Consider the following 13,090-nt stretch of genomic DNA (forward strand, 5'->3'; position numbering starts at 1 on the left):
CTTCCACCCAGTGTCATCAGCTTCCCCTTCAGTGCCATCAGCTGCCCTCCAGTGCCATCAGCTGCCCCCTCAGTGCCACCAGCTGCACCTCAGTGCCATCAGCTTGCCACCCCAGTGCCATCAGCTTGCTCCCCAGTGCCACCAGCTACCCCACAATGCCACCAGCTGCCCCCAGTGCCATCAGTTTCCCCCAGTGCCATTAGCTACCCCCCAGTGCCACCATCTTGCTCCCATTGCCATAAGCTTGCCCCCCAGTGCCACCAGCTACCCACCAGTGCCACCATCTTCCCCTCCTAGCCATATCCCCAGCAATAAAATACTTACCTCTCCTGTAGGGGCGCCGCTCCACAGCTCATCCTCTTCTTCTCCGCGTGCTGCACTGTCGTCCTGACTTCACACAGCATCAGGTCATAGTGCGTGTAAGCGTGCACTATGTCCTGATGATGTGTCAGGAGGACAGTGCAGCGCAGAGCGGGCTACGGGTGACCAGGGAGCGGAGAGTAATAGCAAGCTCTTCACTCAATCTCCGTGGTCACATGACACAAACAAATCCTCGATGCAAAAAATTTGCATCAAGCATTTTTTTGTGTCGAATTACTCAATTTAATCGAGTAATCATTTCAGCACTAATCTGTGACCTGTGCAGTGGTCATTGTGCAAGAAGGGGGAGTAAATAAGCTGTGACATCACCTATAGTGAATAATGAATCCTGCCTTAACTATACAGATGTATCTATCATTGTAATCCTGTATGTGATAATGAGATGACTGCTGAAAAGTGATCTCTACAAAACAGTGATCATCAGTCCATTATTAGGCTTAGTGACCAGTGTGAATAATGCACAATAATGTACAATAGATGGTACATATGTGATCCTGCCTATGATATACCATCATGGCCAAGCAGCCTGACAGGAAAACTCAGCAATGTGTAGTATATGCAAGTGCCAGAGTGTAGTGTGTAGTGAGGCCCTGCCCCCTCACCCCCCTAGGCAGCTCTGCAAGTGGAGGTAACCAATCCTGCTCACATTCTAGGACATGTCGCTGGTGGCCATTTAAAAATGTTCCTGGAAGTCAACGGGTGTGAACACGCTGCCCCAGGTGACCAACCTCCACAGAGAGGAATGACTAAGTGTACCCCTCGTTCTTCGCAATACCTATGATGGTGATGATAGACTTTCCTAAGAGGTACACCAGGCTCTACTTCTGAGGGGGGTTGAACACGAGGAAATGAGAACCTGGGTGTGGACCCACTGGACTGACCACCAGATGTGCAGGACATCCAGTGGGTGCTAGGTAGGGTGGCCAGACATCCGGTTTTATACCGGACAGTCTGTTTTTTTTTTAGGCTCCTGGTCCTTCATCCGGCGCAAGGCCAGGACGGATGGCCAGAAGTCCTCCTTTTTTTGTGGTTACACGTGTGATGGCAGTTGGCACATGTCAGGATGGCTTTACTTATCCCCATTACTGGGAGCAGGGCCTGGCAGCATGTTCAGACTGCACAGTGCACAGTATGAAGTGACGTCACAAGTGCTGCTGCGTGCGTGGCACGTCCGACGTGTACCTTTAGTTTAGGCGGGAGAGGCTGCGGAGCGCGGGTGTCACTCTGATCAATGCTCACTGGCACTGCCTGCCACCCACGATTCCACGCTGGTCCAGGCCGTCCAGTGCTTGAAGAGCCAGCAGAATCAGCACTCAGTCCACTAGGCACAAGGTTAGCACAGATCCCACTGCCCCAGGTACTTACAGGACTATATATCCAAGTATAAATTATATATGGACTAAGCTGGAATAATCTGGGCATCATCTGGATATCATTATAAATGTGCAGCTGGTATAAATTATAAATCTTTAATGGACCATGCTGGTAAAAGCCGGACATCTCCTGTATATAATTATATATGTACAGCTGGTATCAGTTATATTATACCAGCTGTACATATATAGGATATGTATATAACTATCTATGTACAGCTGGTATAAGTTATACATCTTCATGTATATAGTGATATGTACCATGCTGATATCAGCTGTACATATATAATTATATACAGGGGATGCCCAGGTTATATCAGCATGGTACATATCACTATATACATGAAGATGTATAACTTATACCAGCTGTACATATAGAATTATATACAGGGGATGCCCAGGTTATATCAGCATGGTACATATCACTATATACATGAAGATGTATAACGTATACAAGCTGTACATATATAATTATGTTCAGGAGATGCCCAAGTTATATCAGCATTCTCCATATCATTATATACATGAAGATGTCTAACTGATATCAGCTGTACATATATAATTATATACAGGGGATGCCCAGGTTATATCAGTTAGACATCTTCATGTATATAATGATATGGAGAATGCTAACCTGGGCATCTCCTGAACATAATTATATATGTACAGCTTGTATACGTTATACATCTTCCTGTATATAGTGACATGGACCATGCTGGTATAACCTGGGTATCTCCTCAGGCGTGATAAAGGCAGTTTAATCTTTTCAGTGGCGGATTATAATTGGGGCGTTTGGGTCGGTAGTCCCGGGCCCGGCATCGCTGGGGGGCCCAACAACCCAAACACAGACAAACTACGGCGGGGCACGGGAGCGCATAGTTCCCTCCCCCGCCGCCGTCCGCCTATCACCACCATAGGCTTCAGGCCTAGCAGGCCTGAAGCCTATGCAGTAGTAAAATCCCGGTGCAGGCGGGCATGATGACGTGTGTGCGCAGCACGCCTGCACCATCTACGAGTGAGCGCCGGCTGGGACACAGGTAAGTATTAGCTTTTATTTTTTTATTTTTGTGTGCCAACTGCCAACTTTGGGGGACATTACTGAAGGAACAGGGGGGGCAAACTACTACGTAGGGGAAAATTACTAGTATGGGGGAAATTAATACTGTGGGGGCAGTGTGGGGGACAATTAATACTGTAGGGGCAAATTACTACCATGGGGGGAATTAATACTGTGAGGGCAGTGTGGAGAAATTAATACTGTGGGGGCAGTGTGGGGGGCTATTTACTTAATGGATGGCAGTGTGGAGGCAAATTATCTAATGGGGGGCAGTGTGGGGGGTTATTACTTGATGGGGCAGTGTGGGGGGCAAATTACTTAATGATGGGGCAGTGTGGGGGCAAATTACTTAATGGATGGCAGTGTTGGGGCAAATTACTTAATGGATGGCAGTGTGGGAGCAAATAACTTAATGGATTGCAGTGTGGGGGGCAAATTACTTAATGGATGGCAGTGTGGGGGCAAATTATTTAATGGTTGGCAGTGTCAGGGAAAATGATCTAATGGGGGGGGGGGCAGTGTGTGGGGTTATTACTTGATAGGGGCAGTGTGGGCACCAAATTACTCTGTGGGTGAAATTACTACATGGGAGGCAGTGTGGGGGAAATTACTGTATGGAGCAGTGTGGGGGAATTTACTATATGGGGCAGTGTGGGGGAAATTACTATATGGGGCAGTGTGGGGGAAATTACTATATGGGGCAGTGTGGGGGAAATTACTATATGGGGCAGTGTGGGGGGAAATTACTATTTGGGGGCAGTGTGGGGGAAATTACTATTTGGGGGCAGTGTGGGAGAAATTACTATATGGAGCAGTGTGGGGGAAATTACTATATGGGGCAGTGTGGAAGAAATTACTGTATAGAGCAGTGTGGAAGAAATTACTGTATAGAGCAGTGTGGGGGAAACTACTATATGGGGCAGTGTGGGAGAAATTACTATTTGGGGGCAGTGTGGGGAAAATTATTATATGGGGCAGTGTGGGGGAAATTACTATATGGGAGGCAGTGTGGGAGAAATTACTATTTGGGGGCAGTGTGGGGAAAATTATTATATGGGGCAGTGTGGGGGAAATTACTATATGGGAGGCAGTGTGGAAGAAATTACTGTATGGAGCAGTGTGGGGGAATTTACTATATGGGGGCAGAGTGGGGGAAATTACTATATGGGGCAGTGTGGGGGAAATTACTACAAACCGGATTCCAAAAAAGTTGGGACACTATACAAATCGTGAATAAAAACTGAATGCAATGATGTGGAGGTGCCAACTTCTAATATTTTATTCAGAATAGAACATAAATCACGGAACAAAAGTTTAAACTGAGAAAATGTACAATTTTAAGGGAAAAATATGTTGAATCAGAATTTCATGGTGTCAACAAATCCCCAAAAAGTTGGGACAAGGCCATTTTCACCACTGTGTGGCATCTCCCCTTCTTCTTACAACACTCAACAGACGTCTGGGGACCGTGGAGACCAGTTTCTCAAGTTTAGAAATAGGAATGCTCTCCCATTCTTGTCTAATACAGGCCTCTAACTGTTCAATCGTCTTGGGCCTTCTTTGTTGCACCTTCCTCTTTATGATGCGCCAAATGTTCTCTATAGGTGAAAGATCTGGACTGCAGACGGGCCATTTCAGTACCCGGATCCTTCTCCTACGCAGCCATGATGTTGTGATTGATGCAGAATGTGGTCTGGCATTATCTTGTTGAAAAATGCAGGGTCTTCCCTGAAAGAGATGACGTCTGGATGGGAGCATATGTTGTTCTAGAAGCTGAATATGTTTTTCTGCATTGATGGTGCCTTTCCAGACATGCAAGCTGCCCATGCCACACGCACTCATGCAACCCCATACCATCAGAGATGCAGGCTTCTGAACTGAGCGTTGATAACAACTTGGGTTGTCCTTGTCCTCTTTGGTCTGGATGACATGGCGTCCCAGATTTCCAAAAAGAACTTTGAATCGTGACTCGTCTGACCACAGAACAGTCTTCCATTTTGCCACACTCCATTTTAAATGATCCCTGGCCCAGTGAAAACACCTGAGCTTGTGGATCTTGCTTAGAAATGGCTTCTTCTTTGCACTGTAGAGTTTCAGCTGGCAACGGCGGATGGCACGGTGGATTATGTTCACTGACAATGGTTTCTGGAAGTATTCCTGAGCCCATTCTGTGATTTCCTTTACAGTAGCATTCCTGTTTGTGGTGCAGTGTCGTTTAAGGGCCCGGAGATCACGGGCATCCAGTATGGTTTTACGGCCTTGACCCTTACGCACAGAGATTGTTCCAGATTCTCTGAATCTTCGGATAATGTTATGCACAGTTGATGATGATAGATGCAAAGTCTTTGCAATGTTTCGCTGGGTAACACCTTTCTGATATTGCTCCACTATCTTTCTGCGCAACATTGTGGGAATTGGTGATCCTCTACCCATCTTGGCTTCTGAGAGACACTGCCACTCTGAGAAGCTCTTTTTATACCCAATCATGTTGCCAATTGACCTAATTAGTGTTAATTGGTCTTCCAGCTCTTCGTTATGCTCAAATTTACTTTTTCCAGCCTCTTATTGCTACTTGTCCCAACTTTTTTGGGATTTGTTGACACTGTGAAAATTTGAATCAACTTATTTTTCCTTTAAAATTATACATTTACTCGGATTAAACGTTTGATCTGTCATCTACGTTCTATTACAAATAAAATATTGACATTTGCCATCTCCACATCATTGCATTCAGTTTTTATTCACAATTTGTTTAGTGTCCCAACTTTTTGGGAATCTGGTTTGTATATGGGGCAGTGAGGGGGGAATTACTATTTGGGGGCAGTGAGGGGGGAATTACTATTTGGGGGCAGTGAGGGGGGAATTACTATTTGGGGGCAGTGAGGGGGAAATTACTATATGGGGCAGTGAGGGGGAAATTACTATATGGGGCAATGTGGGGGAAATTACTATATGGGGCAATGTGGGGGAAATTACTATATGGGGCAATGTGGGGGAAATTACTATATGGGGCAGTGTGGGGGAAATTATTATATGGGGGCAGTGTGGGGGAAATGATTATATGGGGGCAGTGTGGGGGAAATTATTATATGGGGCAGTGTGGGGGAAATTACTATATGGGGCAATGTGGGGGAAATTACTATATGGGGCAATGTGGGGGAAATTACTATATGGGGCAATGTGGGGGAAATTACTATATGGAGCAGTGTGGAAGAAATTACTGTATAGAGCAGTGTGGGGAAAACTACTATATGGGGGCAGTGTGGGAGAAATTACTATTTGGGGCAGTGTGGGGAAAATTATTATATGGGGGCAGTGTGGGGGAAATTACTATATGGGAGGCAGTGTGGAAGAAATTACTGTATAGAGCAGTGTGGGGGAAACTACTATATGGGGGCAGTGTGGGAGAAATTACTATATGGGGGCAGTGAGGGGGAAATTACTATATTGGGCAGTGTGGGGGAAATTACTATATGGATCAGTGTGGGGGGATTACTGTGTGGGGGCAGTGTGGGAAAAATTACTATATAGGGACAGTGTGGGGGAAATAACTATATGGAGATGTGTGGGGGAAATTACTGTGTGGGGGAAGTGTGGAGGAAACTACTATATGGGGGCAGTGTGGGGGAAACTACTATATGGGGGCAATGTGGGGGAAATTACTATATGGGGCAGTGTGGGGAAATTACTATATGGGGCAGTGTGGGGAAATTACTATATGGGGGTAGTGTGGGGGCCTTTCTATTAGGGGACATTATTTTTGGGGACACTATACAGGTATTATTACCTGGAGCACAATATAGGGTGTTATTATTACTGGGGGCACTCTAGGGGACAATATAATTGCTGTAGACACTATAGGGACCTTTGGGGTAATTTATCAAACTGGTGTAAAGTAGAACTGGGTTAGTTACCCATAGCAACCAGATTCCACCTTTCATTTTTCACAGCTCCTTTGGAAAATTAAAGGTGATATCTGATTGCTTGCTATGGGCACCTAAGCCAGTTGTAATTTACACCAGTTTAATAAATGACCCAAATTATGAGAAATCTAACGTGTCTGTGTAACAAACTCTGTAGAGACGAGATGCGGCTGAAAGAATTTGTCATGGCGGTCTTGGTCAAACGGAGGAGAAGATGAAGGAGAGGATCTACATGACAGGAAATGTCACTGGAAGTAGGAGGTATGTGGTGCTGTATTCTAAACTAAACTAAAATTTGTATTTGTCACCTGCAGTCCTATGTAACAGCCCAGATAACAGTGATTACTTTCTGTGTACAGATAATGTAGTAGATGTTCCATGCAGTCCTATGTAACACTCCACATAACACAATAGTTCACTGTGTTATGTGGGGTGTTACATAGGACTGCAGGTAACATCTATGACATCTGTACTCAGAGAGTTATGAGATGGTGGGGGTCTGACTCCTGGCACCCCCACCAATCAGCGGTTTGAGGAGACCGCAATGTCCTAGTGAGCGTTGCAGCCTCTTTGCTCGTTACCAAGCACAGCGCTGTCCATTTGATAGCACTGCGCTTGGTATTGCAGCTCAGTCCCAATCACTCAGATGGGACAGAGCTGCACCTAGACCATGTGAACGCAGCCTCTTCATATAGAAACAAAAAAAAAAAACTAAAATGGAGGGGGGGGGGGGGGGCCCGAATTGGGTAGACAGCCCCGGGCCTATCATGCACTTAATCCGCCCCTGAATCTTTGGCAGCCTCCGTTAAGGGCACCTGTCAGTACCCTTTCTTGAAGTCCAAAACAGAAAAATACCGGGCTTGTCCTAACCTCTCGATGAGCTTATCCACCCATGGGATAGGCATCGGACTTGGAAACCTCAAGAGACCGCGAGGGTGTCTGTCATATAGCAGTTCGAAGGGCGAGAACCCAGTAGAGGCCTGGGGTACCTCTCGCACTGCGAACATGAGATAGGGCAGAAGGAGGTCCCAGTCCTTCATATCTTTAGACACTACCTTTTTCAACATATTTTTTAATGTTTGGTTAAACCATTCTACCAGAACGTCTGTTTGCTGGTGGTAAATAGACGTCCGTAGTTGTTTCATGTGCAGCAACTTCCAGAGTTCCCTCATCGCCTTGGACATAAAAGGGGTCCCTTGGTCGGCCAGAACCTCTTTAGGTATTCCCACTTGGGGAAAACATCTTCATTAACTTCTTAGCTATCAGTTTGGCGAAGGTATGTCGCAGTGTCACCCCCTCTGGGTAACGAGTGGCGTAGTCTAGAATGACTAAGATGTGTTGATGCCCTCTGGCAGACTTCGGTACTGGGCCTATGAGGTCCATAGCTATTCGGACAAACGGTACTTCGATAATCGGGAGAGGTACTAGGGGACTACAGAAATGTGGCTAGAGGCTAGTTATCTGGCAGGTCGGGCAAGATTTACAAAACTCTTCCACTTCTTTGAATATGCTGGGCCAGTAAAACAGCTGTAGAATACGATCCTGAGTTTTCTGCAGCCCCAGGTGACCCCCGAGAACGTGTTGGTGGGCTAGATCTAACACAAGCTTGCGATAAGCCTTGGGGACCACCAACTGTTCAATAGTCTCACCCCGTAGTTGGTTTACCTGATACAACATATCCTGATGAATGCAAAAACCAATAATATCGACGTTCATGCCAGCCTCACTGCTCTTGCTCGCATCCTCCACCAATTGTGGGGTTTCGCTCTGGTAGACAGGAATAGCGGATGCAGTACAGAGGCAACAGCAAGTTCTTTGGATCAAACAGTTCAGTGTTTTATTCACACTTTAGGCAAGTTGCAAAACAAGCAGTCATAAACAACGAAAAAGTCACCTTGCGGTGTTGGTGGTAATTCACACCATGCGGCAATTCTGCCTCAAAGAGTCCTTGAGCGTAGTAGCCCCAACCTGTTTTCACGCCAGACAGGTAGAAAGCCTTCATCCAGACACAAGGCTCCCAGATCCCAACACAGAGACTTCGCTTCTGAGCCCAGCTGCCTATTTAAGGACAGCCAGGTGCTGCCAAAACCCGGACCGGCACTTAAAATCTGGTCTGGTATTTGACCTCACCTGGCTGTAAATCAGCCCAGCAGCCCATGCTGGGAGGAAAATACCTGTTTTCCCAGACCAAACCTCTCACAATGTCACAACGCTTATACTTTTTATGTGTAGATAGGCCATTAAAGGCATTCTTAAAATAAGATAACCTCTTGTGTAATTATGGTTCGAAAGAAAACTGTAAATTCCACCCTCTCTTAAAATGGGTTTGTATTTTATCTAAACATGTAGTTGAGGATCATTTAATTGATCCTAGTATTGTGTTCCATATCAAACATTAAGGGGGGAATTTATAATTTGCAGTGGTTTTGGTGTCAGTTTTAAGTCTGTCTTTGCTTAGTGAGGTAATATATTTGGCACAAGTGCAATGTGGTGTACGTGTATGCCCGTAAAAGTACACCAAGGAGATGTGACTTCTTTTATGACTTTTTGTAAAAGTCACACTCATTTATGAGAGTTAAATGGGTTGTCCCACAAAAAATATTCTACAGTTTTCAAACCAACACCTGGATCTAAATATTTTTGTAATTGTATGTAACTAAAAACCTAATATAGGCAGTTATTCAATAAAATATTTCTGTAGTGCCACCTTTTCTGTTCTTTTTCTAACTTCTTTGTCCGGCTCACTGAGAAGACTGCTTAGAATGTCACTCTAAGTCCTTTTACACTTAATGACTTTACTTATTCTAGATAAATACCTTTACTTGTGGTGTACTGATGCTGCCACCCTGCCTGTTTAAAAAAAATATTCCATGACCTTAGAAGAAGCGTTACCTAGATTGATTTATTAATCCTGTAAATGCTAGCAGCTTTAGAGAATTCTTAGGTGTTATTTAATGCAAGGTGTCTCGTCAGCCTGATATGACGAGTGGTGGCAGCTAAGATTGATTAGTTGTCAGAGTGCTGACAGACAGAGAGAGGTCCAGCGTGACCTAGCAGGCTCTCCTCCTGAATCTAAGTCCCTGATGCTGACTAGAGGTAACATTGGCGCTAACTACACTGTACTTAGTTTATTCATTTTCTACATTACAATTTGCTGTTTACTTTTCCCCTGATTTTTTTTTTTTGTTTTCCCCAGATTGTATATAGAGAGGGAGCGCTTGTATTTGTTTTCTGAGCGTTTAATACTTATAGTGAGTCCCACGCATGTGCAGTTATCACTAAGAGCCCTACACATTGCGCATTTATTACTGGATGCATGGCTGTTTCCCTACCTAGTCTGGGCATAGTGACCCATGTACACATCATGCTAATGTAGGTGTGAATGCGCATGGGCACTTAGTGTTTTGAGGCCACACACTGGAGCTTTCCTATTGATTTATGATGGTGATGCACTGGGTTGCATGCACACTGGCGATCTGGGAACACTAAGTCCCATGCTGTCTTATGGAGTCGGAACTATGCTGAGCACTCCGATTATGTACTCGATGAGCACTGGGTCACAGTTTACATATATATACAGTCCCACCTACATTGAGATGAGCTGAAACGTTGCACTGGGTGAATAAAAGGATCCACTTATTTCACATTATCCGGAGGTGCTGTCTCTCTCCTTTCTTATATTACATTGAGAATCCAAAATTTGGTTTGGAGGATTAGCATAGGAGTGCTGTTATTTATTCACTATTATATATATACAGTACAGACCAAAAGTTTGGACACACCTTCTCATTCAAAGAGTTTTCTTTATTTTCATGACTATGAAAATTGTAGATTCACACTGAAGGCATCAAAACTATGAATTAACACATGTGGAATTATATACATAACAAAAAAGTGTGAAACAGAAAATATGTCATATTCTAGGTTCTTCAAAGTAGCCACCTTTTGCTTTGATTGCTGCTTTGCACACTCTTGGCATTCTCTTGATGAGCTTCAAGAGGTAGTCACCTGAAATGGTTTTCACTTCACAGGTGTGCCCTGTCAGGTTTAATAAGTGGGATTTCTTGCCTTATAAATAGGGTTGGGACCATCAGTTGCGTTGTGCAGAAGTCAGGTGGATACACAGCTGATAGTCCTACTGAATAGACTGTTAGAATTTGTATTATGGCAAGAAAAAAGCAGCTAAGTAAAGAAAAACAAGTGGCTATCATTACTTTAAGAAATGAAGGTCAGTTAGTCCGAAAAATTGGGAAAACTTTGAAAGTGTCCCCAAGTGCAGTCACAAAAACCATCAAGCGCTACAAAGAAACTGGCTCACATGCGGACCGCCCCAGGAAAGGAAGACCAAGAGTCACCTCTGCTGCAGAGGATAAGTTCATCCGAGTCACCAGCCTCAGAAATCGCAGGTTAACAGCAGCTCAGATTAGAGACCAGGTCAATGCCACACAGAGTTCTAGCAGCAGACACATCTCTAGAACAACTGTTAAGAGGAGACTGTGTGAATCAGGCCTTCATGGTAGAATATCTGCTAGGAAACCACTGCTAAGGACAGGCAACAAGCAGAAGAGACTTGTTTGGGCTAAAGAACCAAAGGAATGGACATTAGACTAGTGGAAATCTGTGCTTTGGTCTGATGAGTCCAAATTTGAGATCTTTGGTTCCAACCACCGTGTCTTTGTGCGACGCAGAAAAGGTGAACGGATGGACTCTACATGCCTGGTTCCCACCGTGAAGCATGGAGGAGGAGGTGTGATGGTGTGGGGGTGCTTTGCTGGTGACACTATTGGGGATTTATTCAAAATTGAAGGCATACTGAACCAGCATGGCTACCACAGCATCTTGCAGCGGCATGCTATTCTATCCGATTTGCCTTTAGTTGGACCATCATTTATTTTTCAACAGGACAATGACCCCAAACACACCTCCAGGCTGTGTAAGGGCTATTTGACCATGAAGGAGAGTGATGGGGTGCTGCGCCAGATGACCTGGCCTCCACAGTCACCGGACCTGAACCCAATCAAGATGGTTTGGGGTGAGCTGGACCGCAGAGTGAAGGAAAAAGGGCCAACAAGTGCTAAGCATCTCTGGGAACTCCTTCAAGACTGTTGGAAGACCATTTCAGGTGACTACCTCTTGAAGCTCATCAAGAGAATGCCAAGAGTGTGCAAAGCAGTAATCAAAGCAAAAGGTGGCTACTTTGAAGAACCTAGAATATGACATATTTTCAGTTGTTTCACACTTTTTTGTTATGTATATAATTGCACATGTGTTAATTCATAGTTTTGATGCCTTCAGTGTGAATCTACAATTTTCATAGTCATGAAAATAAAGAAAACTCTTTGAATGAGAAGGTGTGTCCAAACTTTTGGTCTGTACTGTATTTCACCTTTATTTGTGAAAAAATCCCAAATTTATCAAACATTTTCACGGGTGGATCTCCTCGACACCCGTAGAAGGCAGGTCCCAATGCCGTGCAAGGCATTGGGCAGCCTCTGCAGGGCTTCGGGCTGCCTTGTCACGCATCGGGTCCTCGCCACAGCAGCGCAGGGACTCTATGCGCTCACTCACCCGACACAAACCCCTTCTATGTCGCGTTCAGCGCGGACCACGGCATGGAAGGGGTTGATCCGCCGTCATTGGCTATTACAGTGATGCCGGCGGATACAACAGGGGCCCGGCTACCAGAGACTGCCGGGCCCCTGCAGTGATCGTGTGCGCACCGCTCCGGTGCCTGCGCGACTAACATGACGTACTTTTACGTCAAATTGTGGGAACGCAGTGATTCCCATGACGTAGTAGTACGTCATGGGTCGGGAAGGGGTTAAATCGTGTTTTTTGTTTCTTTTTTTAAATAATTTTTGGTGATGTTATTTTTAATTTTCCATGTCAATATCTATATTTTAACAAAAACATAAAATCCTACAGTTTTCCCACTGGTCACTAAGCTAAATTATTGGCACCACTTTTTGCTCTGTACAGATCACTTTATGGCAGTTCCCTGCTCATCTATCTATCTACCTATCTATCTATCTATCTATCTATCATCCCCAGACGAAAGTTCGCCAAAACGCGGGTTGGCGCCATCCCGGAGGAGACACAGTATGGTAATATATTCTGCCTTGATGATTCATGATATCGATACAATATCACTTGCACTTTATCCTTTTACCATCATGTGGAGCAGTATGAATTATGTGCCAATGTGCTTTCCTCTGGTGATGCACTGTCCCTGCACTTGTTTTGTTTTATAATGTATTGTCTTTTGAATCATGTTTAATAAATTATTATTGTATTTTCATGCAGTAGCTTTTTTGTAGGTTTTGTAATTGATTTATGCCATAGGCATGTGTCTAGTT

This window comes from Bufo gargarizans, chromosome 3, assembly GCF_014858855.1.
Source record: "Bufo gargarizans isolate SCDJY-AF-19 chromosome 3, ASM1485885v1, whole genome shotgun sequence".
Classification (NCBI taxonomy): Eukaryota; Metazoa; Chordata; class Amphibia; order Anura; family Bufonidae; genus Bufo; species Bufo gargarizans.